This window comes from Bidens hawaiensis, unplaced genomic scaffold (assembly GCF_021521415.1).
Source record: "Bidens hawaiensis isolate Kalapana, Puna unplaced genomic scaffold, B.hawaiensis_p1.1 tig00004973_1, whole genome shotgun sequence".
In the NCBI taxonomy this organism is placed as follows: domain Eukaryota; kingdom Viridiplantae; phylum Streptophyta; class Magnoliopsida; order Asterales; family Asteraceae; genus Bidens; species Bidens hawaiensis.
The window spans coordinates 1,822,154-1,829,559 of record NW_027491313.1 but is presented as its reverse complement, the minus strand read 5'-3'; positions in this window follow the sequence as shown (position 1 = coordinate 1,829,559).

Below are 7,406 nucleotides of genomic sequence, written 5' to 3'. Positions count from 1 at the left end.
ACATATCAATCATTCCAACTTGGGCATACCTAGAAAACATGTAAAGAAAACGGGTCAACTACGAATAGTTGGTGAGTTTCACTAATTTAAATAAACACTGACAAATCATTTTAATAATCATTTATTAACAATATAATCATGCTGGGAACTATGTTACCCCAGAACATTTCCAATAACTTTCTGGGAACTATGTTACCCCAGAACAATAATAACCCCTGGGAACTATGTTACCCCAGAACAATAACAACCCCTGGGAACTATGTTACCCCAGAACAACAATAACCCCTGGGAACTATGTTACCCCAGAATAATAATAACCCCTGGGAACTATGTTACCCCAGAATAATAATAACCCCTGGGAACTATGTTACCCCAGAACAATAATAACCCCTGGGAACTATGTTACCCCAGAACAATGTAACCCCTGGGAACTATGTTACCCCAGAACAATAACACATTATAAACATTTTATATATTCTATGCATCAGTCCATATATATATAAATGTACAAGTATTTCCATACGATCGGTATGTACTTAAATACTTTAAATAAGACATGTTTTCCGCCCCGGGAAAATATAATTAAAACAATTCATTAAAAGGGGCTCGTGAAAACTCACCTTTTTGTGAGATGGTGAGTAATATAAGGAACAGCTACGTGCCTGGATCTGTAATATAATATCTAGTCGTTACTATATAATTCCCATAACTTAAAGACGTATCAATCGGTACATCTGGGAACATTGTTAACCCAGTACTGTACTCGATTCGGGGACAATGTTAACCCCGTGACACTTCTAAGGACTCAGATTGACATTGCTTAGAGTTTGACAGTCAAATTAGTTAAGGTGATGAAATTATAGCTCGGTTTGACACCCCGTTTGGCCGTGGGGCCCGTTTCCGGTATTTCGGTGCCGGAAACGGTAAAATCGGGTAAAATTACCCAAATCATCCGAATTATTTTCGGATGATTTATTTTTACTTAATTTACTTAGATTTATGAAATAGTCTATTTTTAGAGTTTTCATGTACCAGTCAGCTCGCTTATGCGAACTTTGCCGGTTTACACGTTTTAAGCTTTAAAAACTTGTTTTTATGTTCTTTTTAGCACAAATAATTACCCGATTAGTCTCGGGTCATGAAATTTTGCACAAAACTTAATTTGACAGAAAGGAATTTTGTAAAAATTTTCCAGAATTATTTTCTTATATTTATATTTATTTATCTATTTTTAAATCTTATTAAAATACTAAATATATCAAAAATACCAAAACACTTTAGAAAAATCCCAAGTTTTTCTGGGATGATCTTTATCATCCTCATAACTTTCTGGAATTTTCCCAGATTTATTTTCCTACATTTACATTTATTTATCTATTTTTAAATCTTGTTAAAACACTAAATATATCAAAAATACCAAAACACTTTAGAAAAATCCCAAATTTTTCTGGGATGATCTTTATCATCCTCATAACTTTCTGGAATTTTCCCAGATTTATTTTCCTACATTTACATTTATTTATCTATTTTTAATCTTGTTAAAACACTAAATATATCAAAAATACCAAAACACTTTAGAAAAATCCCAAATTTTTCTGGGATGATCTTTATCATCCTCATAACTTTCTGGAATTTTCCCAGATTTATTTTCCTACATTTACATTTATTTATATATTTTTAAATCTTGTTAAAACACTAAATATATCAAAAATACCAAAACACTTTAGAAAAATCCCAAATTTTTCTGAGATGATCTTTATCATCCTCATAACTTCCTGGAATTTTTCCAGAATTTAAAACTTATTTTTCAAGCCATTTTCACCCAAAACCGAGCTAGAAAGCCCTAGAACTCGTTTCACCGAAAAGCCTACTTAGACTTTTCCAACTGAGCTCAAATTTTGTGGGTGACTTTTATATGTTATAAAAAGCTTATCTTAAATTTTCCGGAATTTTTCATCATGTTTTGCTATTTTTCACTATTTTTGGCCAAAACCGAGCATTAAATTCACCAAATATTCATCTTTTATCCAAAAATTACCAAAAATTCACAGATCTCATATTTTCATGTGTAGATCATCTCTGTGAAATTTCGTGACCCGACTCTAAGCACACGTAAATCTGTCCATTTTTCATAAACACACGAAAACCGACTATTTTGTGTTTTCTAGCTTTAGATCGCAAGGATCTCGGTTTCTAGCCTTTGCTAGCCGCTAGATACAACACTTACAAGCACATCAACACCACACCAAGCAAGTTATACCCACAATCAAGCCATTTCTTTCCTAGTGTCGGCTAAAACTTCAAAACAACGATTTTGACCGTAAAAATCCGTTCTCGACTCTTTTTACTCATTTCTTGGACCAAGATCCTTTGTATAACATGTATACATCTCTTGTTCATGCAAGAGTCGATTTCATCTCGGGTTTTCACCCGTCTTTCACATGGAAAACTCATTTGACAAGATTTCAACCGTAAAAATTCATTCTAAACACTTTTAACTACTCACTTGGATCAAGATCCTTTGTATAACTTGTATACATCCCTTGATCACACGAGAATCGGTTTCATCTCGGGTTTTCACCCATTTTTCACATGAAACCTCCTTTTCTCAATATTGTAGAATTAGGAATAAGATTAAAGCCTTAAATCATGTATTTTACCTTCAAATCTTGGTTAAAGTGATGATCTTGGTTGTATACTTGAAAGATATGAAAGGATTTTTGGGAGAGTTTTGATGAAAAAAAAAGAAAAAATGAAATGTGTGTATGCATAACAAGACCGATCGGTCTACATTATGTGTGGGGTGGGGCCCACACATTCATTCTAGGCCACACATTCCGATTTTTGTAATCTGGATAATGTTTTGGATAATCTGGTTCAGTTCGTTTCTCGTTTAAACTCGTAATTCGGCTTGAAACGAAATTAAAATGGTCGTTTTTCGGTTTAAAGTAAAATTTATATAAAACTGATTTAAAAACTTTAAAAAACTTAAACCATGACATTAAAACATCATATTATTAATAATTACGCATCTTTTTCGGCTTGATGGATCGTCTCTTGCTTGATTTGGTGTTAAAGGTTTCGTTTAGCGTACCGGCGTACCATTAAATCGAAATCCTTTTTCTGTGCTATAATTCACCTATCCCGAAGCATTCATACTTCGTAAACATCACTAAACATTATACACTTCGTCTATAATGTAATTCCCGATTCATTCGGGTTTCAATAATCGTTCATTGGTTAATTGTAATTCCAATACGATTCACTATATAATTGAGTATGATTCATACCGTGAACCATATATATTCGTATCAATGTGCTATATCTCATATAATCAATATTAAATAACACGTAAATAGTATATTCCGGCTAGGGTATACCTGAATTTGCCGGAATCGTTACATTTAGAGAGATCTAGATCTAAATTAATTCTCTCCATAAGTTAATCTCCACCATAATGTATTTACTCTAAATTATAAATAAACTATGTATTTAACGTTTAGATCTCGTATTGTTTAATTGATGTATCGACGCGGCTAGATCCTTGGAAGGTACACTCAATTGGTATCAGAGCAGACGGCTGCTCTCGGTGCATCGATTAAGGTATGAATCTGAGTTTTTCGTGTTCTTCGTGTTCTTCGAGTTTTGGTCATATTTGAGGTTTATTTATGGATGATTGATGGAATTGCTGGTGAATTCGTGTTAGTTAAGGGAAGACAATGCTTCCTGTGTAATTTGGTGTTAAGTTATGGTGTAATGAAGAATCCACCATGGAAGAGCATGGTTACTTTTTGATTCGGTTTATGATGATTTAGTGATTGTTAAGTTAATTGGATGATGGATTTGTGTTTATAATTGAAATCCGCATGTTTCTGTGGATTTTGGTGGTTAATTATGGTGAATTGAAGATTTCACCATTGAAGAGCATGTTATGGATGATTTATTTGGTGATGAATAAGTAATCGCTAAGTTAATTGGATGATAGATTCGTGTTTAGAGTGAAAATCTGAGTGTTCGGGTAGATTTTCATGGTTAATTATGTGTTTGTGATGAATCTGCCATGGATGAAGCTTGAAATGCAGATTCCGGCCAGATCTAAGTTTTTCCGGCCAAGTAACTTAATTTTCCGGCGAAAAACGTTTTTCCGGCGAACAGTTCAGATCCAACAACCTAATTCGTTATGTCACTATAGCTGATTCGTTATGGAGGTTTGACGAATCTACTGTAGCTAATTCGTTATGGGAATTTAACGAATTAAGTTAATTCGTTGTGGTAATTCGTAAAGCAAAATGTAACGAATTAAGGTAATTCGTCAAGTTAATTCGTTAAGGTAAATGTAACGAACTAAGGAGATTCGTTAAGTTAATTCTCCATAGTAATTTGTTAAGTTAAAAGTAACGAATTAAGGCAATTCGTTAAGTTAATTGTATGACGAATTAAGGTAATTCGTTAAGAAATTTCGTTAAGTTAATGATGACGATGTAAGGTAATTCGTTATGTTTATGACGAAGTGGAGTTCTTAACGAATTGAAGACCATTTGTGTAACTGTTATAACGAATGAGGTTTGTTATACCGAATTAGAGATGGTAAGTTATAACGAATTGATTAGATTCGTTAAGTGTATAACGAATGAGTGACTAGTTGACGAATGGTGACTAAGTTAACGAATTGGTGAGCACGAACTAAGTTAACGAATTGAGAGGTGATTCATTAAAAAAAAGAGTAATTTGGCGAGAAAACTTTTCTTGCGCGAAATTTTTCCTGAATATTTCCGGTGCTTGAGATTTCATTCTTGACAATTTTGGCGAAAATATTTATTTTTCGAAAATTTTCGGTGAATTTTTGGCGGGAATATTAAGAAAAAATTTATTAATCGAAATTTTTCTGGGATGTTCCTAATGTATTGGGGACTCTTTGTGCAACTTTTGGTCATGTATTTTCCGGCCAACTTAGTACGCGTTTCAATTGGCCGAGGGGGAGTCCACGTTTAATTTAAAGAGGAGATTGTTAGTGAACTTTGAAGAGTATTCAAGACCTTGCTGAATTTGTCAAGAAAAGGGGAAGATAAAAACTTTCATATGAGTTTATTTTATATGCATTTTCCTACGTTTGCAAGGTTTCTTGAAAAATTACTGCATTTCGGGTGGTAATTCATGCTTGCAAAGCTACGTTTGACTGAGTTCAAGACTGCAAGTGTTCTTCGATTGGTGATTGATTTGTTCAAATATTGAAACCTGACTATGTGGGATACGAGTGTCTGTTTGTTTACTTCTTTTTGAGGGACTTTGATCCTGACTATGTTGGCTACGAGTAAATGGCGGATTACTTCTGTTGAGGGGGACGATTCTCGAATGGGTTGATCTTATTGAAGAATATACAAGTCTTGTCATTAGATTGAAGAATTTGATCATTCTGGATTGATTAATGGAGGTTGGAACTCTGAATCATATGCCCAAACATTAGTGCATCTTTGCGAATGAGATGTGGAAGAGCTTCAAAGAGTTATTTGGGATAAACGATATCAAGAGAGTGAAAACCGAAGTGAAAGATGTTGAATGATCGAGTTGTTCATGAAGATGTGTGACGAGGTTAAACGTAAAGATATGTTTTCTTTACAGGTGCTGACGGATAGTTGATGACTTGTTGCTGATTGTTGAAAGATTGAACCATATCATACGCCAATGGATGATCGGGATGATCTCCAAGAGTTGCTCACTTTGAGGGGGTGATCTGATATGAGAGGCTACAAGTTGTTGGTTTGCTGAAAAGATTTAAACATTGTCTGTTTGCACAAGCCTGAAAATCATCGGTCAAGGGGGTGTCTGTTAGTGCACGGTTTTGTGACTGGTGATTTGCAGTTAAAGTATTCAAGATTAAAGTATTCGATAGCTACGGAAAAGGGGGTGTCTATTAGTGCACGGTTTTGGTGTTCATCGCGATCGAATAAGTTATAGATAGTCTAGAATGTATATTTAATGTAAATGGCTCATTCGCTATGTATTGTATGGCGAATGAGGCCCATTCGTTAGTTATCAAGACTAGTTCGTTAAGGTATAAGCCCATTCTTTATGGAAGCATAAAGAATGAGGGCTAGTTGGTTAAGATATTACCATTCGTTATGGAAGCATAACGAATGGAGTCTAATTCGTTATGAAGGTATAACGAACTAGACGTAACTTAACGAACTAGAGCATACGGCCTATAAATAGGCATATCCATGCTCATAATTAGCATATACATATTTAGAGAGATCTAGATCTAACTTAATTCTCTTCATAAGTTAATCTCCACCATAATGCATTTACTCTAAATTATCAATAAACTATGTATTTAACGTTTAGATCTCGTATTGTTTAATTGATGTATCGACGCGGCTAGATCCTTGGAAGGTTCACTCAAGTGGACAAGTTTGCCCTTATCCTAGAAGTATTAAAGTTTGTACCATGTGTTTATTGATTTGTAAATCCCTTAAAACCAAGGTGTCTTAATTTGCCCTCCTTTCGTACATTATATATAGTATAGATATAGATAAGAGTTGTTTTCAAAAAAAAAAAAAAAATAACTACTACACTTAAAAGCTAACTTATAAATAAAGGGCCTTAATTTCATTATTCACTTTAGGCCTCAATAATTGTTGAGGCGCCTCTGCTTGAGAGGATGTACAACTGCTGCTAGCTCTAAGTCATGCGTCGGGTAGGTACTCTCATAAACTTTCAATTGTTAGACTCATAAGCTATCACTTTTCCTCGTTGCATAAATACACAACCTAACCCACGATGCGAAACATCGGTACAAACAACCAAATCTTCATCACCATCGGGTAGCGCAAGGATTGGAGCTTGCGTGAGTCTTTTCTTCAACTCCTCAAACGCTTCTTCCTGAAACTTACCCCAATTGAATACTACTGACTTTCGAGTCATACCGGTCAACGGTGCAGCTATCTTGGAGAAGCCTTCGATGAATCTCCTATAATAGTCAGCTAACCCTAAGAAGCTTCGTATATCAGTCGGGTTTTGCGGAGTCTCCCAATTCGTTATAGCCTCAATCTTAGTTGGGTCCACAGTAATCCCTTCAGGATTGATTACAGGACCTAAAAACCGCACCTCACGCAACCAGAATGCGCATTTTAAAAACTTAGCATACAACTTCCCTTCCTTCAAAATCTCCAATACTTATCTTAGATGTTCTGCATGGTCAGACTCTCTCTTTAAATAAATCAATATATCGTCAATGAAAACGATAATTGACTTGTCTAACATCGGCCGACACACCCTATTCAACATGTCCATAAATGTTGCGGGAGCATTCGTTAGATCGAACGGCATTACGAAGAACTCGTAGTGTCCATACCGCGTTCAAAATGTTGTTTTAGGTGTAACATCGAGAAAATTTCGAGTTCAAAATG